General features: G+C 38.3%; 1 protein-coding gene across 5 annotated transcripts in view; it reads right to left on the bottom strand.

The window, feature by feature from the left end:
- Positions 1-23,282, bottom strand: part of METTL8 (methyltransferase 8, methylcytidine) — an 85,543-nt gene that overhangs the window by 56,701 nt on the left and 5,560 nt on the right. Inside the window, exon 2 of one of the 5 annotated variants that reach the window (XM_013052060.2) lies at positions 17,712-17,902. The exons of the other annotated variants lie outside the window; for them this stretch is intronic. The gene's annotated coding sequence lies outside the window, so the exon portion shown is untranslated. The remainder of the gene's footprint in view (positions 1-17,711; positions 17,903-23,282) is intronic. 5 annotated transcript variants of the gene reach the window in all.

Genomic DNA, 23,282 nt, shown 5'->3' with positions numbered 1-23,282 from the left:
ATCTGTGATTATTCCAACATCTTGTTCTCATTCAAAAGATTAGTCTTCCTAAAAACTCAGCTTTCTAATTTCTCTTGCAGTTAGAGGAGACATGGTACCAAGTTCTGGATGAAAAAAGTCTGCCAAGGGGCTAAAGTCTTTCTTCCCTATGGAGGGAAAGGGACCAGAGGATAGCTTCCTGGCACAAACTCACCCTACCTCTTTCCTGAACTTAGATGCAATGCATCCAAGCTCAGGATGCAGTGCGCATAGGAGGGAAGTGTTCCTCCTCTGCAGCGTGCAGAGAAGGAAAGGGGTCTGATTCTTTTTTTTTTTTTTAAGATTTTATTTATTTATTTGACAGAGAGAGATGACAAGCAGGCAGAGAGGCAGGCAGAGAGAGAGAGGAGGAAGCAGGCTCCCTGCTGAGCAGAGAGCCCGATGTGGGGCTCGATCCCAGGACCCTGGGATCATGACCTGAGCCGAAGGCAGCGGCTAACCCATGAGCCACCCAGACACCCCAAGGGGTCTGATTCTTGATGGCACCAATGAACAGGTAAACCAATGTTAGTTACCACCTTCCTCTGGACTTCTTTGTAGGTAAGAAAAATCCTTAAATATTTTAACCAAGGTTAGATTTTCTGTTATTTTTCATCCAAGAGGATTTCTAACATACAATATATAACACAATAGTGTTAAGTCCTGGGAATCTAGGGACAAATCCATTTGGTTTCCGCCTTCAAGAAACGTACCATCAAGTGAAGCGAAATGAAATGCAAATAGTCCTGACACACATGTGGTAGAGGTGGATATAAGGTACTATCAGAGCACAGAGGAATGAGTGACTGAAGTCTATTTGCAGTGGCCAGGGAAAGTTTCCTGGTACAGGCAAAAATCTGTGCTGGGTCTAGAAGAATGAGTGGCAATATTTCAAAGAGATAAGGACAAAAACCAGGGTGTCTCAGGCAGAGGGACTGGCACAATTCAAGACAAAGAAGTGTGAAAGCATATGCTAAATTCAGGAAATAAAAAGTAATTGGGAAAAAGATACTAATTAAAGTAAATTTGAAAATGAGTTGGGGTCTTTAAAGGCAAGAAGAAGTATAATAAGCATATATTCCAGTTGAAAGGAGGTTAACAATTCTGAAACCACTATAAAATAGATAGTAGATGGTGGGAACGGACCAAGTTTCTCACTGGGAATCAAAGGTTACAAACAAATGGAGGGAGAAGGTTGAAATGATCCATATAGTAATAGATTAGAATTGGAAGGTTACAAACAAATGGAGGGAGAAGGTTGAAATGATCCATATAGTAATAGATTAGAATTGGAATCATCAGTATGAACTCATGTTTAACTTAATATAAATACAGATATTATATGTAGAAATATTTGTAGATATGTATATACACAAGTTAGTACACAAACATATAGTTCCCTACTCCGCGGGCTGATAAGGCCTAGAAGCTACCACATCCCAGTAGCAACAAGCCCAGGAAGCACCCAGATCTTGGTTTCTTTCTTTTTTTTAAAAGAACAAAGTTTAAGATTTTTTTTTTTAATTTATTTGATAGAGATCACAAGTAGGCAGAGAGGCAGGCAGAGAAAGGAAGGGAAGCAGATTCCCTGCAGAGCAGAGAGCCCGATGCGGGGCTCAATCTCAGGACCCTGGAATCATGACCTGAGCCGAAGGCAGGTGCTTAACCTACTGAGCCACCCAGGAGTCCCATATCTTGGTTTCTAATACCATTCTCTAACAAAAGGAACTAGGGCTCCTTGGAGAAATGCTAGCTAGGCCTAAGGCAGGGAATATACAAGATGAGCCTGAAGCATCTTTTAGTCCCAGAAAGTAAGGAAGTAATCAAAAAGAAAACAATACAAACAAAATTCAAAACCCCACAATGACTGAGGTACGTCAAAGGGACATGTGAGCCAACTGAAAGAGCTCCTAATGGCCAAAGTTGAAACACTTTGAGCAACAAAATAGTTTTGGGTTATGATCCCCAAAATAAAGTATCTGTATGTCCATATGGATATAAATGATTGATTGAATAAATAATAAGTGCAGGAAATAATAAGTGCAGACAATCTCCCAGGCAGAAGTATTCCAAATAATTTATGTAGATACTCCATCCTCAAGGAGGTGGACCATAACTTCTCATTCCTTAAGTGTGCGCTACACATAGTGACTTCCTTCTAAAGAGTACAGTAGGAAAGAGGGGAAACTTAACTCTGCCCTGGAGAAACTTGACCAACACTACTCAGTCAGGTAATCAAAGTTAACATCAATAGTGGATGTCATGTTGACAGCATGTACTCTTGATAGGATATAATGAGAATGGCACTTTGCCTCTGTGTTCTTCTTCCTCCCCCAAATCCATAACCCCAGTCTAATCATAAGAAAAACATCAGACAAACCCCAATTTAGGATAATTCTATAAAATACTGAACAGTATTCCTCAAAACTGTCAAGGTCTTCAAAAAGCAATTTAATCTGAGAAACTGTAAGGGCCAAGAGGAACTTAAGGAGACATGATGACTAAAATGCAATGTGGTGTTGCAATGGGTGGTGCAGTCAACTGAGTGTCCTTTGGCTCGGGTTGTGATCTCAGGGTTCTGGGATTGAGCACCCTCCCCTCAATCAGGCTCTGTGCTCCGTGCTCCGAGTCTGCTTGGGATACTCTCTCCCTTTCCCTCTGCCCCTTCCTTCTATGCTCATGCTCTCTTTCCCTCTCTCTCTCTCAAATAAATAAGTCTTCAAAAAAAAAAAAAATGCAATGTGGTGTCCTTAGAGCCTAGAACAGAAAAAGGATATGTGAAAACTAAGGAAATCTGAGTAAACTATGTATTTTAGTGAACAGATAACAGAAATATATCAATATTGGTTCATTAACTGTGACCATACTAATGTAAGATGTTAATAGTTGGGGAAACTCAGTATGGAGTATATGGTAGTTATACAAATTTCACAATTTTTCTGTAAAGCTAAAACTGTTCTAAGCTTATATTAGAAAATTAACTTTGGGGGGCGCCTGGGTGGCTCAGTGGGTTAAAGCCTCTGCCTTCAGCTCAGGTCATGATCCCAGGGTCCTGGGATCGAGCCCCATGTCAGCCTCTCTGCTCAGCAGGGAGCCTGCTTCCTGCTCTCTCTCTGCCTGCCTCTCTGCCTGCTTGTGATCTCTCTCTGTCAAGTAAATAAATAAATCTTAAAAAAAAAATTAACTTTGTATTCTTACAGCTTATGATGTGAGGGGCAGGTGAGCGTGGGGATGGGGAGGTATTTATAAGGTTGGGAATTTATGCCAGAGCCAGATAATAAGGAATCTTTATACCAGACTAGGGAGTCTGGCTGTCTTTCTTTTCCTCCCTCCTTCCCTCCCACCCTCCTTCCCTCCCTTCCTTCTTTCCTCTTTCTCTTTCTTTCTCTCTCTCTCTTTTAAGATTTATTTATTTACTTGAGAGACAGATTGAGAGAGCCCATGGGAGGGAACAGCAGAGGATGAGGAAGAGAGGGACAGAGTCTCAAGCAGACTCCATGGTGAGCATAGGGCCTGAGCTGGGGCTCGATCCCGCGACTCTGAGATCATGACCCCAGCCAAAACTAAGAGTCAGAAGCTCAACTGACTATACTACTCAGGCACCCCTAGGCAGTTTCTGTAGGCACTGACAACAACTGATGAGTTTTAAACAGGTGAGCCATATGATTAGATCTGTATTTTATAAAGATTGTTATGATTGTTTTATACTACAAAACATGCGGTCCTATACCAGACTAGTGAAAATCAAAGCTCTGGGACTGTGCATGTACAGCTTTTTAAATCTTCATGTGATCCTGGTGCACATCAATGACTGAGAAACACTCCTATATAGAATTAATTAAAGGAGGGTGCCAAATAACAAGAATCTGTCAGAAATCATGGGAACTAGAGAAGACAAAATGATAAGGAAGGAGTTAAGTCAAGACACACTTCAGAAGCAGAATCAATAAGATCTTTTGAAATGATCAGACATGGAAGTTAGGATGAAGCCAAATACGTAGGATGAAGCTGCGTATTTGGATATGGAACAAGATCTCTAGCTTTGGTAGCGGGGTAGAGGATGAGACTAATCAAGACAGAGTTCAGAAAAAAGGTAGGTAATGGTGGGATGGTGGTAGGGAAAAGAAGACAGTAAGTTCATTTTGCACATGACAAGTGTTAAGGATCCCACAGTATATTTATGTGGATATTTCCAACAGACAGTTGGAGATGAATTTACGTAACTGGCAGGCACTGGTAGAGATGTCGATTTGGGAGGCAAGTCACTGGTTTACAGGTGGTAGATGAAGTCATGATGAACTGATAGAGAAAGAAAATGAGACTGATGGAACTCATGGTAACACAAAACTTAGGAGACAGGTAGAGGAAGAGGAGCCAGCTTATGTGATCAATATTAAAGAATATTAAAAAAGAGAAATTAAAAATAAATAATCGGTTTTGACCTTTATCAAAATGTTTTAAACCTGGCTGTGCCAGGGGCACCTGGGTGGCTCAGTGGGTTAAGCCTCTGCCTTCGGCTCAGGTCATGATCTCAGGGTACTGGGATCGAGCCCCACATCGGGCTCTCTGCTCGGAGGGGAGCCTGCCTCCCCCCCTCTCTGTCTGCCTCTCTGCCTACTTGTGATCTCTCTGTCAAATAAATAAACAAAATCTTTAAAACAACAACAACAACCCTAAAGATACAAACGTAGTGATCCAAAGGGGCACGTGCACCCGAATGTTTATAGCAGCAATGTCCACAATAGCCAAACTATGGAAAGAACCTAGATGTCCATCAACAGATGAATGGATAAAGAAGATGTGGTATATATACACAATGGAATACTATGCAGCCATCAAAAGAAATGAAATCTTGCCATTTGCGACAACATGGATGGAACTAGAGCGTATCATGCTTGGCGAAATAAGTCAGGCAGAGAAAGACAACTATCATATGATCTCCCTGATATGAGGAAGTGGTGATGCAACATGGAGGCTTAAGTGGGTAGGAGAAGAATCAATGAAACAAGATGGGATTGGGAGGGAGACAAGCCATAAGTGACTCTTAATCTCACAAAACAAACTGAGGGTTGCTGGGGAGAGGGGTTGGGAGAAGGAGGGTGGGGTTATGGACATTGGGGAGGGTATGTGCTTTGGTGAGTGCTGTGAAGTGTATAAACCTGGCGATTCACAGACCTGTACCCCTGGGGATAAAAATATATGTTTATAAAAATAAAAAATTTAAAAACAACAACAACAAAAACCCTGCTGTGCCAGCAGAAGGCAGAGTTGAGGAATAAGTAGGTAAATGGGGTAGTGTAGGGAAGGTAGTAAATGTAGATGACTATCACAGGCAGTAGAAAGGAAAAGAGAGAAGCTGGAGCACATCTTGAGGTGTTGCCTAATCAAAGAAGAGTATTTGTTAAGTTGCAAAGATCTTAAAGCATCTTTGTAGAATAAGAGAAAATCCAATGTTGAAAAATATAATGAAAATAATGGAAGCGGTGCCTGGGTGGCTCAGTGGGTTAAGCCTCTGCCTTCAGTTCAGGTCATGATCTCAAGGTCTTGGGATTAAGCCGCATTGGGCTCTGTGCTCAGCAGAGAGCCTGCTTCCTCCTCTCTCTCTCTCTGCCTGCCTCTCTGCCTACTTGTGATCGGTGTCAAATAAATAAATAAATAAAATCTAAAAAAAAAAAAAAAAAAGGAAAGAGATAAATTGTTGACAAGCTTTAAGAAGTGGGAGGAAGGGGGGCACCTGAATGGCTCAGTGGGTTAAACCTCTGCCTTCGGTTCAGGTCATGATCCCAGGGTCCTGGGATCGAGCCCCACATCAGGCTCTCTGCTCAGCAGGGGGCCTACTTCCCCATCTCTTTCTTTCCCTGCCTCTCTGCATACTTGAGATCTCTCTCTGTCAATAAATAAATAAAATCTTAAAAAAAAAAAAAAAAAGAAGAAGTGGGAGGAAGGGAAGGGACACCAAAAATGTGTCAGTCACATAAGGTGTCTAGAACAATTTCATTCTCTCACGAGTGAGAACAGGTACGTTTGTAGTGGAAGTCCTTTCCCAATGTTATAATCCTTGTGTAAAGTAAGAGACTGCACGGTAGGGAACTTGAGGGAGGAACAGAGAAAAAAATGGAAAAGAAAACTAACAACATTTGAGTAAAGGAATGTTAACAGCTAACTGGCCCAACTGAAGTTGCAACTCAAATTAGCAACCACTTACTGGTTGCCTCCTGACCACTCACTCTCCATTAATAGCTCATGGATTTGAGATCTTTGAGTCTGTAGAGACACGGAGACATGACCAAAACCAGAATTTATTTTCTCACAGTACTGGTATCAAAGTTGGTTTCTGGTGAGGTATCACTTGCTGGCTTGTAGACAGCTGCATCCTCACATGGCCTTCCCTCTTGCATGCTGTGGACAGAGAAAATCTCTCTGGTATCTTGTTCTTTCTTGTAAGGACACAATTTTATTGGATTAGGGGCCCATCATTATGACCTCAGTTAACTTTTATTACCTTCATAAAGGCCCTATCTCCAATAATAGTCATTCTGGGGGCTGGGGTTTTGGTATGAATTGGGGTGGGGGTGGGTCACAGTTTAGTACACAACAAAAGCCATCTTAGAGACTTGAGTGGCCAGGTCTCACAATGGTACAACTTTAGGATGAAACTAACTTTGAGGAAAGAAAACTGGAAAGATAAAAGGAAGTTCAGTGCCATTGTTAAGCAGCTGGGTTATGTTTTATTTGAAGCCCAACCCACCTCTGGCTTTTTCAGTTATTAAGCCAATACATTCCCTCAATTATTTAAGCCAATCTGAGTTTTCTATTATCTGCAACTAGAAGTAACCTGACAGACCCGTTACATGATTTCCTCTACCATCTGGCAGTCTGGGGGCAATATATTTGTTTTTATCTGTATTAGGCCTGTCCAGGCTGGTAGTACAAAAAGTAGTGGTGATTTAAGATGGTGGAACTGAGGGAGAATATAAATGATGACCATAAAGTAAGCCCAAAATGACCAGAAATGAAAAATAAAGAGGACAGAGGAAAAGGAGGGAGGAGAGCGAGATGTAGCTGATGGACATGATGTGGCTTAAGTCTGGGGTAAATAGAAATAAGGGGAAAGGAGGGGGCGCCTGGCTGGCTCAGCCAGTGGAGCATACAACTCTTGCTCTCAAGACTGTAAATCAGAGCACCATGATGGATGTGCAGATTACTTAAAAATAAAATCTAAAAAAAGAAAAGAAAAGAAATAAGGGGAAGAGAAGAGAAATAGAACCTACTGGTTAGTAATTAGGCCTTCTGAGTTGGATAACCCATGTCACCTACTAACAAAAACTGTGACACTGTAACAATGAGAAGGAAATCCTGCTTGGAATGAGCTCTTAAGTGTGGCTAGAAAGAACCACAAGTTTATAAACACCTATGAAATAAAAACACTTTAGAGTAGACAAAAGCTAAAACATGGACTGCCATTCACCACCTCATTTTAACCTTCTTAAGGTCATTATAATAGATTTCCATTCCTTGCTCTTCAGTAACAAACACATCTATTAAAACAGGGTTTGGGGTGGGGCACTTGGGTGGCTCAGTGGGTTAAGCCGCTGCCTTCAGCTCAGGTCATGATCTCAGAGTCCTGGGATTGAGCACCACGTCGGGCTCCCTGCTCAGCAGGGAGCCTGCTTCCCCCTCTCTCTCTACCTGCCTCTCTGCCTGCTTGTGATCTCTCTCTGTCAAATAAATAAATAAATAAAAATTATAAAAAAAAAAAAAAACAGGGTTTGGGGTGCCTGGCTGGCTCAGTCAGTAGAGCATACAACTCATGATCTTGGGGTTGTAAGTTAGAGGCCCTTGCTGGGTGTAGAGATTATTTAAAAAAAAACAAAAAAACAAAAAGACCCCACACACATTTAAAAACAAAAGAACAAACAGGGTTTGTCAAACTCAGGTCCTACTGACAATTTTTTTTCTGACAATTTATTAAAATCATGTTTATATTATGATAATGATCTAAAAATAAAATCAAAAGGAGCAAATGTATCACTGCTACTTGATTTCAGCACCTATGTCTGCATTTATGATCTTGTTGGCAACAAGCAGCACAGCTATATAATATGGAGATGATGCATCTGAATATACTGTCAAAGATTCTGCAGTATTTCAAACTGAGAAAAGTGGTGAGGGAATTGAGAAGACACATAGCGCACAATAGTAAAGATGGGCTAAAGTCAAAAGAACCTGTGTGGTGGAGGTCAGTACCTTGTTAATAATGAGAGCTACAACTGGGTTCTGGTAACACATCAGCAGTCACATTATGGTGGAAATTTGAATTTTATTGGCTTTGTGATTATATCTGCACTTTTCTTTAAAGATTTCATTTACTTATTTGTCAGAGAGAGAGAGCCCAAGCAGGGGGAGCAGAAGGCAGAAGGAAAGGGAGAAGCAGACTCCCCACTGAACAAGGAGCTGGATGTGGGGCTCTATCCCTGGACCCTGGGATCATGACCTGAGCTGAGGAAAGGTGGACAGTTGCTTAAGTGACTGAGCCACCCAAAAGTCCCTCATTTGTCCTTTGATTTTATACTTGAACAAGAGCTTATATACTTTATACTTGAACACGGAGCTTATACCTAGATTTGTGTAACAATACGTCAATTTAAGTCAACCCAGGGGCCTAAGAATTTTTTTTTCTTTTTAATGGAGGTGTATACATTTTTCAATATTAAGAAATACTATATTAGGAGATTCTGTTCCAGAGAATTCTCCTCTTATTTCTCCTTAATAGCTGAAATACCCCCAAAGTAGGGTAGAATCACCTCAAGTCTTCTCGGAAATCAATTTCAGGTGAAGAGGCAAAGGTTTTGGACTAAGTTGAATCCAGGCTCTGCGACTTGCTACCACACAACCTATGATATGATATTTAACTTTGTTAATGTCAATTTCCTCAAAATGTGGCTAATAAGATTATTTGAAGATTTAGGAAGGTCAGAGAAGGTGATCTATGTAACACATATATGTGACATACTGCTGGGCACACAGTAAGTGTTCAATAAACTTTAGCTGATATTATTGTTTTTATCATTAGTCTGGTTCATCTTACAACTTCCACAGGGCTTCAAGGACACCAAAGCACCAAGCCTTCCATTGTGCTGCTTAGCTTAAACAGACTTAAAGTAGTCCCAGCTTCCCAAGAAGGTAAAAAAACTAATTTACCAGTGAAGTAGGGAAGTAAAGTAGAAAGTGCTGAACCAAGTATATAAGAAGCCTCAAATTCAAGTCCTGGTCCAACCCTCTATTATCATGACTTTTAGAAAAGTCACTTACTTTGCCTGAACCTATTGGCTCATTTGTAAAATGCAGATAATTCTTAAGTTACAAAGTTCTTGCACAGAACACTATAAACTACATAGTACTTCACAAATGTAAAGTCAAGTTACTATTTGGTGAATTCCAGAAACATTTCTAAATGGCACCCCTTAAAGCCTGAAAAGGAAAAAAATGTATCACACAAAAAATTCCCACCTCCCACTGCTAAGCAATCAGGTTTTGAGGTGGGGAATGAAGACAACAAGCCAAACTGAAAGTAACAGTCAAGCCTTTACTTACTGCAACAGGGCAAACAAGAGGCAAAGAGAAGCACCAGCTCTGAGTGTTATGTTTTTCCCTGTGGAACGGCACTGGGTGAGGATCACGTAGATGCAGCACTGATGGGGGAAACTGTCTCCTGTCTTTCCATAGATCCATGGGCTAGAAGGAGGTTGGTGGTGGGGGTAGAAGAGCAAGGAGTGGAATGGTACTGAGCCAAAGTGGAGAAAGTATTTCAGCAGCAGTCCCCATTATTGAGCATGACTGCCCAGGGGAGCCTTGACTACAATCCCCCCAGAAAACTGCAATGCACTGGCGGTGAAAATGGCAGCTTCCTCCTGTTAGGCCTTCCAGGAAAAGTCTTGTAATTGCCTGTAGTCAGGTCTGAAATACCATGCACAGGATTCTGACCTACAGCCGGACTCTTCACCCAGAGAAATAAAAAAATATGAACATTCCCTTCCTAAAATATAATAAGCCTTATTGCAAGAAATTATATAAACTAAAAAAAAAATCAGTAAATTTAAGAATGATTTTCTGAAGTCCATGAATAATAATGCCATAGCAAGTTGCTTAAAAATAATTGAGAATATTATATTCTTTTTTTTTAAAGACTTTAAAGTAATCTCTACATCTAACATGGGGCTTGAACTCACAACCCTGAGATCGAGAGTTGCATGCTCTACTGACTGAGCCAGACATGCATCACAAGAGAGTATTATATTCTTAACCTTCAAGAATCACATCATGTAAAGAAACCTCAGTAATCTTCAACCTAAAAGGTCTTATTTCTAACATCATCTGTAACTCAACTGCTAAGAGCCCAGCACCACATTTTCTATAGAAACATTTAAAATGGTGATTAAGATACAAGGTTAGCCCACACATGCTTTTTAAATCCATAATGTGGATGAAAAGAAATTTGTTTGTTTATTTTAAATGATCTTAGAAGACTGGCAAATTCCATTTTCCCAACAGTTGAAACACTGCCAATCCATACTGCCTGGGGCAACATGAATCTTATTTAATATAAAAACAGTATGATTAAATGATGATTCTTTTAAAACAACAACAACAAAACCACATAAAACCTGTCAGCCATTTCTTTGCCACCTGGTAACACTAAGCATGTCTAAAAAGTGATGCTATTTAAGAAGTAAACCTGTGCATCAAAATAAGTGTTGACCCTTCAAGTAAGTCACTTTGAGGGATTACTACTTATTAAAGTAATAAACATCTCTGAAATTCCATTTTCAGAAAATATCCTTCTAGTAAGCTTACTGATTCTTTTTAATTTTTATTTTTTTAAATTTAAACTCAATTAGCCAACATATAGTGCATCATTAATTTCAGAGGTAGAGTTCAGCAATTCCTCAGTTGCATGTAACACCCCGTGCTCATCACATCACATACCCTCCTTAATGCCTGTCACTCAGTTACCCCATCCCCCAACTCCCCTCCCCTCCAGCAACCCTCAGTTTGTTTCCTATGATTAAGAGTCTCTTATGGTTTGTCTCCCTCTCTGATTTCTTCCCATTACGTTTTCCCTCCCTTCCCCTATGATCCTCTGTGTTGTTTCTTCTATTCCTCATATGAGTGGAACCAGATGATTACCGTCTTTCTCTGATTGGAGCTTATTGATTCTTTTTCATATCCTTAGTGGTGTCAAACCCTTTGCTTTAGGATAATACCTTTTTTTTTTTTTTGAGTCAGTTGTTGTGGGGGTTTTTTTGCCAGAAAAATATAGACTCCCAATATAACCAGCTTGGAAAGATCATGCTCATTGAGATATAGTTTCTGGTATGTTGTTTCTTTAAGCAGAACCTCATACCTCATAAATCACACAGTACACATTGTACTACCACAAATGATAGTGTCCTTTGTGCTTACTGTTTTTTAAGAAGCCAAAACTATCTGGAAATAAAAGCTGAATTTTTTTTGTAAGTTTTTTTTTTTTTAACAAATATCAATAGCAAAAATAGAGAATATATAGGAAAAAAGATTCCTCTTATGACTGCAATAAAAGTAATATGAAATACGAAGGAATAAACTTAGCCAGAAATATACAGGACTGATAGGAAGAAAGCTATACAGCTCTACAGAGGGACGTGGAAGATAATTTTAATAAATAGGAAGACAATATATGGGTTTTTGAAGCTGAAGATTCAGTATTGTAAAAATGCAAATTCTCAACAAAACCATCCATAAAATTAGAGAAATGCCACTCAAAATTCCAAAAAATGTTTTTGAGGAACTTGAACAAATAATTTAAAAGTTCATCTGGAAGAATAAATGTGTAGGAAGTGCCAGGAAAATACTGGAAGGGAAACAGTGATGCTACTTGTGGTAGGATTGGGTTAAGGGGGGTAGAGAAGAGCTTACCCTTCCAGACATTATAATACACTATAAAGCAAGTATATCTTCTGTCTACAGTGCCAGGTTATACAGTCAATGCAGTGAAACAGGATAGATAGTCCACAAACTAGGGTAAAATGTATGGAAGAATTCTTGTAATAAAGCTAGTATTTCAAAGCAGTGGTTAAAGGTGGACTAATTAAAAAAGTGTATTAAGAAAATGCACTACCAGGGAGCCTGGCTGGCTCAGTCAGGAGAGCATATGACTCTAGATCTTGGGGTTGTGGGTTTGAGCCCCACCTTACAACTAGAACTAGGAAGGAAGGAAGGAAGGAAGAAAGGAAGGGAGGGAGGGAGGGAGGAAGGGAAAAAAGAATGGAAAGAAGTAAAGGGGCACCTGGCTGGCTCAGTCAGTGGAACATGGGACTATTGATCTTGGGGTTGTAGGTTTGAGTCCCATTTTGGGTGTAGAGATTACTTAAAAAAAAAAAATCTTAAAAAAAAAACAAAGAAAGAAAAAGGCTACCTATTTTGGAAAGAATAAAGTTATATGCCTATGTTATACCTAACACCAAAATAAATTCCAGGTAAGTTTAAGTTTTTAATGTAAAAAATACTCAATAGGCCTAAAAATATACAGGTGAATACTTACTTAAAAGTGGGAGTAGAAAAGACTCTTTTAAACATGATACTAAAGCTATAAAGTAAAAAAGGAAAGAAAAAGACTAATAGATTGCTTAAAAGATGTATGGGAGGATATGCTATAGAAGACTCTGGTGGAGATACTTGCAAAACACTACAATGTATTACTAATATGTAAGGAATGCTTTAAAAATACTAAGGAATGTTAGGAAGTATTTAGAAATGACCTCAGTACAAAATACACCAATGCCACCAATAAACATTCACAAAAGAAATGCAAATGGCCACCAGACACTAAAAAATATTCATCACGCTAACAAAAAATGTTTTGGGGGATGCTTCCAATGGCAAGTAACAGAAGACCCTATCCAAACTGGCTTAAATAGTAAGAGAATAATATCTCTCATAACTAGAAGTCCAGAGGTTGGGTAAGCTCTAGGTGTGGTTTCATCTTTAGTTCTATAATGTCAGCAAGGACCTAGGTTCTTGTCATTTCTCTATCCTGCTCTTAACAGGATTACTTTCCTCCCTAAGGCTGGTTTCCTTTGCCACAAAATGGCTGCAGCAATTCCAGGTATCACAACTAATATGGTAATATCCAGAGGAAGAAAAGGACCATTTCTTCCTTACATCTTTGTAGGAATGGGGAAATTTTCTCACAAGCTCCTCAACACATTTACTCTCAGATTTCACTGGCCAGAAATTGAGGGCACAAACTATTGCTACATCAGTTTCTGGTAAGAGAATGGGTTTCTACAATTACCTTAGAGGTTCTGAGAGTGTGATCTGGGGATTCCTAGAGGTCCAAAACACTTTAAGGGGGTCTTCAAGAGGTCAGAATTATTTTCATAATAATGTCAACATATTATATATATTTTTTACAGTGGTGGCAGTTGCATTATGGTGCTCAGGCAATGGCGGATAAAGCTGCTGGCATCTTCATTTGAATCAAGGCAGTTGCACCAAACTATACTGCAGGTGACTATTTTCTTCACCAACCATGCAATGACAGGAGGGAAAAAAAAAAGCCAGTTTCACTTAAGCATCTCTTTGACGAAGCAATAAAAATTGTATTCATGGAACACCATTTTTACTTTGGCATTTTCTCAAAAACAAAATAAGCCTGTCAGGAAAACAACTGACACCACTTGTTGCCATTAATAAAATTCAAGCTTTTAAGCAAAAAATTAGAATTCTAGAAAACTTGTGCCTACCACAGTGAGCTTAACAGCTTTCTGACACTTAAACACTGTTCCGATGAGAAAAAGGTATTTTTGATACGGTATAATGAAATGTGTCAACTGCATAGCTCAGTGAACCAATATATTCCAGATGAGACACATGATATCACAAAATCATGCCTGGGTAAAAGATCTATTCAAAGTGCAAGACAGTCAAAGGATTTTAATGTAACAGAATATGAAAAGTTCACTGACATGGTTTCAAATGTTATATTGTAATTAACCTTTACAAAACTACTGCCTATTGGAATTTAGTATAGTATCAAAGAATATTCTCATTCATCCTAAGAGACCTTTCAAGTACTCCTCCTCTTTCTAACTACTTACATTGTTTTAAATTTTATTTTTTAAAGTTCTTACTTATTTGAGAGAGAGCGAGAGTGAAAGGGCATGAGCAAGGGGAAGGGGCAAAGGGACAGGAAAAAACAGATTCCCTGCTGAGCAGGGAGCATGATGCAGGACTCGATTCCAAGACCCTGGCATCATGACCTGAGCCAAAGGCAGACGCTAAACTGACTGAGCCACCCAGGCATCCCTAAGCACTTACATTTCTGCATGAGATCAGATTTTCTTCATGCATATAAACCAGAACAATATATCATAAACAACTCAATGAAGAAACAAGCCTAAGAATCCAGTGAAAGAGGTAGGAGGATTAAGAGGTGCAAACTTGTAGTCATAAAATAAGTCATAAAATAAGTTGCAGAGACAAAAAGTACAGCACAAGAGATATAGTCAATAATACCATAACATTGCATGGTGACAGACAGTGACTACACTTATCACAGTAAGCACCGAGTAATGTGTAGAATTGTTAAATCAGTATCTTGTACACCTGAAACTAATAAAACATTCTATGTTAAACATACTTTAAAAAAAATAAGAAAGGAAATGAATCCAGTCATCTTCTCTTAGGCCAAATATTGAGGAGATTTTCAAAAATGTAAAACTATGCCACTCTTCTCATTAATTTTTTTTTCTTTTGGAAAAGGATTTTGAAAAAAAAAAGAGAGTTGGAAAAAGAAAAAAGACTAAAAAAATACTTTTTTTTTAAAGCCTTAGATCACTTTTTATTTTATTTTATTTTTTTTAAAGATTTTATTTATTTATTTGACAGAGAGAGATCACAAGTAGGCAGAGAGGCAGGCAGAGAGAGAGAGAGAGGAGGAAGCAGGCTCCCTGCTGAGCAGAGAGCCCGATGTGGGACTCGATCCCAGTACCCTGAGATCACGACCTGAGCTGAAGGCAGCGGCTTAACCCACTGAGCCACCCAGGCGCCCTAAAAAAATACTTTTAATAAAAATGGTATTCATGCTAATATGCAATGGATCTATTATTGTTATTTTTAAATTACTTAATATTTACATTTTTTCTTGGGTTTAATTTCTAATACATTAATATTGACAACTATGATCCATATAAATAAAAGCTCTTGGTATAATTTTTCAGTGTCAAGGAGTCCTGAGATCAAAAAGTTGGAAAACCACTGCCTTAGACTAATTTTTCTGGGGTGACACAGAGGAAGGAAAGTCCATTGATTCTTTTAAAAAAGAATATGATGGGGGCGCCTGGGTGGCTCAGTGGGTTAAGCTGCTGCCTTCGGCTCAAGTCATGATCTCAGGGTCCTGGGATCGAGTCCTGCATTGGGCTCTCTGCTCAGCAGGGAGCCTGCTTCCCTCTCTCTTTCTCTGCCTGCCTCTCTGCCTACTTGTGATTTCTGTCAAATAAATAAATAAAATCTTTAAAAAAAATAAAAAAAATAAAAATAAAAATAAAAAAGAATATAATGGCTTACTTAAGTATCTGTCTTACCATTTTGGCAAAGTGAAATGTTGTGATCAGTGATGTGCAAAAACAAGCATCCTCACACATTATTAGGGGAGACTGCACTGAAAGACCCTTCCTGAGGAAAGGTAATACCTATGAAAATTCTTTTTTTTAAGGGGGTAAAGGGGCAGGGGGAGAGAAAAAAATCTTAAGCAGGCTCCACACTCAGCACAGAGCCTCATGCAGGGCTTGATCTCACAACCCTGAGATCATGACCTGAGCCAAAATCAAGAGTCGGACACTTAACCAACTGAGTGATCCCGATGCCCCATATATATGAAAATTCTTAAAGAATAAATTTGATGGAAAATTCAATTTCTAGAAATATATCCTAAGAATATAATCAGAAGAATATAAGGATTTTGTTTTTGTTTTAAAGATTTTATTTATTTATTTGGCAGAGAGAGAGAGCACGAGCAGGCAGACAAGGGAGAGGCAGGGAGAGAAGCAAGCTCCCCAATGAGCAGGGAAACCCATGTGGGGCCTGATCCCAGGACCTTGCAATCACAACCCAAGCCAAAGGCAGATGCCTAACTGAGCCACCTAGGCAGACCAGTATATAAGAATTTGTTACAGCATTGTTGTACATTATCCTGAAAAACTGTAGGCCATTAAATACTCATCTTTAGAAAACTGACTAAAATAACTGACTAAATTACTATATATCCATAATAGATATATATATATATATATACACACACACACATACATGTATAAGAGAAAAACACATCAAATGAAGAAAAAGGGAATTTGAATTAAGTATGGACTTAGATTTATAATAATGTAGTAGTATTGCCTTATTAATTATAACAAATTGTCATGATAATATAAGATTTTAATAATACAGAAACTATGTTAGGGGGGTGCCTGGTCATGATCTTGGGGTGGTGAGATCAGGCCCCATGATGGACTGCAGGACCCAATCCTATACATTTAAATATACATATAATAATTATATATATTAAAATGATGCTTATAAACCTAAATTTATTGATATGGAAAGAAGTCAATTATTTATTAGGTTGGGGAAAAAATCAGGTACAGAATAGTAGCTATAGTAAGATCTCATTTTTAAAAATTAATATATATAAAAACAAATACACATATGCATAGAAAAAGTCTGGAAGAATTTACAGTTTTCTCTGCTTGAAAGACTCAGGGAGATCCTTCTATTGTTTCAATATGTCCCCAAAATGTTCTTTTCTTTTTCTTTGTAAGTAAACCCAAATAACCTTTATACTCAGGAAACATAAATTTTTTTTTTTAAAGATTTTATTTATTTGACAGAGAGAGAGATCACAAGTAGGCAGAGAGGCAGGCAGAGAGAGAGAGGGGAGAAAGCAGGCTCCCTGCGGAGGCGCCCCAAAAGTTTTTTTTTTTTAAGATTTATTCATTTATTTATTTGACAGAGATCACAAGTAGGCAGAGAGACAGGAAGAGAGAAAAAAGGAAGCAGGCTCCCTGCTGAGCAGAAAGCCCGCTTCGGGGCTTGATCCCAGGACCCCAGGATCATGACCTGAGTGGAAGGCAGAGACTTAACCCACTGAGCCACCCAGGTGCCTCCATAAAAATATTTTTATAATCGCTAAGTATATAAACTCTACACAATATCTATGGGTAGAGGATTCATGCTTGGAAAGGAAGGGGGAAAAATGGTATGGGCAGTAGTGATAGTAAAACTTGAAAACTGTACATTTTTTTTTAGAGGTCACCCATTTACATGGAGGAAAAGATGCCATGGAATTTGTGAGAGCCTGGTAAAGGGACCCAGGCAGGGTGCTGTGGCCAGTTGGATCCAGGACCCAAACACCCTACGGCCAAAAAAGTTCAGAGAAAGACTAGTTTTAAAAAACTCCAATTTGTTAGAGCACATAAGGCCGACAACTGCAGATGCTCTGAAGGTGGGGGCAAAGAACCCTGAAAGGGAAAGCAACTACTGGAAAAGACAAAGAGTAGGAGGAGGACATAGAAGACAACCTATGCTACAATACCAAATTCCAATTACCTAGAAACATCCTATTCACCAGCTACGGTGGGTAAGTACCACATTGTTACCTGATGTTATGGCTGCTCTCTCTTTCCATTTGGTAACTGTTTTTGGTGAGCCAGAACCTTTTCATTTATAGTACTTGTTAATCATCAGACACCAGTCCCGTCTGCCCGGCTCGCCTTTTGAGGCCAGCTCCTGGGAAAGCTCGTGCACCCTCTGCTGGTCAGCTTTACTCCAGGACAATAGGGTCTATGTCCTAAGGAGACAACAAATCAGAGGGATATGCTTTTGTGTTCTCTATACAGCTAATTTCGGTGAAGAGTTTGAAGGCTAGTTCCTCAAACTGCTACCTGAAGGAAACAATTCCAGATAAATACAATGCCCTCCTTTGTCACACCAAAGAAAAACATCATAAAAACTGAAGTGCTGTGAGAAAATACACCATCAAAGGCATGTTAAATTCAAATGATTTCATCTTATTGCATAATTAAATAAGTAAAGGTGTACAACACCTAATCTGACTCTAAAGCTTCATTAGAGTCTTAATCTGGTCAAAAGCCTGAGAATGACTAGAACAATAAAATTTGTATAGGCTTTATGATTCACAAAAAGCTCTCATGTTCATTTTCACACCTAATCCTTACAACAGTCCTATAAGTAAGGGAGGAAGGCAGGACAAGCATTTTGTTATCACCATTTTACAGATGTGGGACATGAGGTTCAAACAGGTTACATGAATTGCCTTGTTCACACAGCAATAAGACCCCAGAGTCCAAGCAGGATTCCTAACTTCGAATTCTTTGTTTTACGCATTACACTATCACAACTGAGCTGCTGATGTATAAGGAGTTTCCTATCAGTGTTTGTATGTATTTCACGCAGAGAAGTAAAAGGCCTAAAACATGTTTTTATATACATTTTTTAAATAATACAATCCATTTTGTTTCAAATGTCACGAAAATTTTAGATGCTGACCCCTAAATCTGAGGGATTTGTACTGTAGGCAGTACCTTGCCTTAAAAGGGGAGTAGACATTTCCATAGTAAATCTACTGAAAAACCAAATAAAGTTAACTTCAGAATTTATGTATGTGGCATGTCTATGCCCATAAAAAAGTAGATCCTGCCAGGCTTTGTAGCATCTGCATTCACTTGGCCAATACTATTTATACAGCATGAAACTGGGGGTGGCAACACCAGTTCTGGCCTTGCTTTCTCTAGAATCTTTATAATCTTAGTAATTTCCCCTATGAAAAAAGCATTATAGACACTGTACTGTTGGAGTGACCAGCTAAAAATCAGTATGCTAAAGAAGGGAGATTCAGTAAAATTCAGCTATAAACACAGAGCTCCCCCAAATTAAGATCCAAACAAAGTAGTAATGATAAATGGAATCAAACATTTCTTTAGTATCTGCTATATGCCAGGCATTAATTCCAGTGCTTTACATATGATAACTCATTTAGACCTCCAAGAACCCACTTAACAGATAAGGAAATGAGGCACAGAGAAGTTAAATTCTAGTTACTTAGCATACCCAGGCTGGCACAGCTAGCAGGTTGTGAGGCTGATATCTGAACCCAGGCAGGCCGCTGAGTTCCTCTTAACCACTAAACATTATGCTGCATCTATACAGTGGCATCTACCATATTCCTATTGCATTTTTAAAGCAAACTTTTAATTTTAGAACAGTTTTAGATTTACAGAAAAGTTACAGATGGTACAGAGAGCTCCCATATTCTAATATAGTTTCTTTTTCTTTTCTTTTTCTTTTTTTCTTTTTTTTTTTTTTTTTGAGAGAGAGGAAAGCAGGGGTGCACAATTGGGGGTAAGGGAGAGGGAGAGAGAGAATCTTAGGCTCCACATCCAGAGTGCAGCCCATTGCGGGGCTTCGATCTCACCACCCTGAGATCATGACAGGATACCCCAATACTACTACATTATTATAAACCTAAGTCCATATTTTATTCAAAATCCCTTTGTTTTCATCTGATGTGTTTTTCTCTCACAGAATTCCATCTGGGGCACCATATTATATTTTGTGATTAGGTCTCCTTAGGCTCCTCTTTGGCTCTAATAGTTTCTCAGAATTTCTTTGTTTTTGAAGAACTTGACAATTTTGAGGAATACTGATCAAGTATCTTGTAGAATGCTCCTCTTTCTCATGACTGGATTGGGGTTTGGGTTTCAGAGAGAAAAAAAACCCCACAGAAGTAAAGTGCCATTCTTATCACATCATTATCAAGGGTATTCATGGTATGAACATGACTTAACATGGGTTGATGTTAATCTTGATCCCTGGCTGTGGAGTGATTGACAAGTTTCTCCACTGTGAAGTTACTTCCTTCCCTCTTTCCACAGTGTATTCTTAGAAGGAAGTCACTACAGGAAGCCCACACTTATGGAGTAGGGAGTTATGTTCCACCTCTTTAAGGGCAGAGTATATACACAAATTATTTGGAATTCTTTTGTGTGAGAGATTTGTTTCTTCTCCCCCACTTACTTATTTAATCGTTTGTTTCTATCAGTATGGACTCATGTTTGTTTGTTTGTTTGTTTATTTAGAAAAGATTTTATTTATTTATTTGAACGACAGAGATCACAAGTAGGCAGAGAGGCAGGCAGAGAGATAGGGGGAAGCAGGCTCCCCGCTGAGCAGAGAGCCTAATGTGGGGCTCAATCCCAGGACCCTGGGATCATGAACTGAGCCGAAGGCAGAGGCATTAACCCATGGAGCCACCCAGGCGCCCCATCATGTTTATTTTAAACTGTGGATTATTATCCACCACTACTTTATTTATTGCTCAAACTCTCCCTGTTTCGGCCATGAAGAGCTCTTCCTCCTATAGTTAGCTCCTGTATCTTTCTGACATACTCCCATCATTGTGTTCTGTTTTTGAGCACTTCCTCACTTTCCGGTACTACAAGATATTGCAGGCTCATGTTGTATATTCCTTGACCCAGTCCTAGAATCAGCTAGTTCTCCAAAGAGTACTGGTTCCTTTTTTTGGAGAACAGACCAGGTGCTGGGTGTGCTCCTTGCTACTAGGCTGCTTATAGGCCCTCTCAATTGACAAAAGAAGGAAATACATGTAGGTATACTAAACCTTGGTTAAATACATGTCTTTATAAATGTTTCTATATATATCCCTCTCTATCTATAGCAAGCTAGAGTTCATACTTTTAACATCTGGAGTAGAGTGCTTATGTACAGTTCCTATTGCCTTTAGTTTTAGTCATATTTTCAAAGTTACTTAGGTCAGCTTGGCCCCTTTCAGTGAGGTTATTGCATAGATTCTTTTATCAGTCAGCCTTCTATCCAGAACCCTATTTCTCCTTATTTATTTTTAAAATTTTGCTATGTCAAGATAATTTACTCTTTGTGCTGCAGAGCTCTATGGACTTTAACAAATGCAGTGTCATATATCCACCATTCCAAAACCATGAAATAGTTTCACCACCCTAAAAAAATCCTCTGTGCTACCAAATCAACCCTCTCCCTTCCCTAAACTCTGTTTCAATTACATTTCCCTAACACAGAATGTACTCAACATCATTGCATCTCATCCTTTCCCTTGACAACACGTTCACATTTATAAACCCATATAATTCTCACTTCAATCCTGAGTATTTCCTCCTAGTGGATGGTTGAATGAAACTCCCTGAGAATAAGTAGCTTGGTTAAGATCTCACTAAGTGGTGGTGCTGACACTACAACTTGTGCCTTTTGACTTCTGGTATGACGCTCTTTCTACTACACAACACTGCTGCCTTATTTCCAGCTGGATGGGGGATGGTTATGCAGAGAGACAAGAAGAAGAGCAGACAGAAATGCTGGTAGTGATCATATCTTACATTAATGGAAACTTTTACACTAAAAATACTGACGTGGAATTCTAGTTCTGGTAATTTGGTGAACTGACACCCTGAAAACCCTTCTGTTATAAAATACTCCCAAAGGCAGAGTAAATAGATAAAAAAGTATGTATCTTATTAAAATACACCACTAAGCCAAAAACAAAGAAAAATGCTTGGAGATCAAAAGCTAGCAAAAGTCCAGAAAGCTGAGTGAGAACTGAAGTGACCAGAGGCCCAAATGCCACAATGTATAAAAAAAAATAACACAAAAACTTATCAAAGTAAACTAAACCTTATTTTAACATTAGAAAATATATTTAGGTAATTCACCACATTATCAGATTAAAGGAAAAAATTATATTATTATTACCTTAGCAGATACAGAGAAAATAGCTGATTAAATTCAACACCATTCATGATTAAAAAATCAAATATACAAGACTTTTAGCACATATGGAATGGAAGAGAATTTCACTAACCTGATAAAGGGTAGTGACCAAAAACTTACAATGTTATCCTAATGGTGAAATATTAGAAACATTGTTTATAAACATGAATAAAACAAGAATGTCCACTATCACTGGTTTTATTCAATACTGCATTCGAGATTCTGGCCAGCAAAGTAAGAAAAATGTAATAAATAAAAGTGTAATAAATTTGAGAAGGAAGCAATGAAAGTGTCACCGTTTCCTGAGGACATGATTATCTATCTACATGGAAAAATCCTCCAAACTTTACAAATGCTTTTTTTTTTTAAACAAATGACAATTATTACTACTAAAGATAAAGTCTGGCAAGGTTGCTAAATAAAAGACCAATATACAAAAAGAAAATTTGCATTTTTATGTACTTGCAAAAATATAGTTAGAAAATCTAATTTAAAAATTTACCATTTATAACACTGACCAAAAATATAATGTATTTAGAAGTTTGAAATATGCAATTCCCTCAAGAAAAAAATTATAGAACTTCATTGAAAAACACTACAGATCTAAATAAATGGAGAGACATATGGTCTTCATAAGTAGGACAATTTGATATGGTAAAGATGTTAGTTCTCTTCAAGTTGATATATAGATTTAATGCTATTAACAATCAAAATTTCAATAAGGTTTTTTGTGGAACTAAAACTGATTTTAAAAGGTATATGAAAATGCAAATGGCAAAAAAGAAAATACTCCTGAGAAAAAGGAATAAGGTAGAGGAGTTGTCCTACCAGCTCTCAAGCCTTACTACAAAAGTGGTGGGGTATTAGCCCAGGAATAGAAATAGACCAACAGAACAGAAAATAGGGCCTAGAAACAGACCTAACTATGAATGTAAACTTGATATACAATAGAGTTAGCACTGCAGATTTGTGAAGAAATGAGGGCCCTTCAAAAAAATGGCTCTGGGACAAGTGGTTATTCATGTAGGAAAAAAAAAAAACTAGAGATAATAAATAAGTGTTTGTTTAAACTGTTAAATTTGTGGTAATTTGTTACAGAGCAATAGAAATACACTCTTTAACATGTATACCAGGAGACAGGTTTAAGAATGTCTACAGCAATACCTTTCTAAGAATAAAAAACTTGAAAGCAACAAAATCCCAGTCAATAGAAAATGGATAAATTATAGTAAATTCATACAATGAAATACTATATAGCAGTAAAATAAATGAACTATAGGTACTTTGTCAAATGTTGAAAAAACGTTGAAGAAAAAATAGGCAAGAAGAGTAGAAGAACCTGTAAATATAGTATGATTCAATTTATATGATGTTCAATACACTCAAAACAA

The sequence above is a fragment of the Mustela putorius genome, unplaced genomic scaffold (assembly GCF_011764305.1).
Source record: "Mustela putorius furo isolate JIRA1106 unplaced genomic scaffold, ASM1176430v1.1 tig00003869_pilon_pilon_pilon, whole genome shotgun sequence".
Classification (NCBI taxonomy): Eukaryota; Metazoa; Chordata; class Mammalia; order Carnivora; family Mustelidae; genus Mustela; species Mustela putorius.
This window is presented reverse-complemented; position numbering and strand designations above follow the sequence as displayed.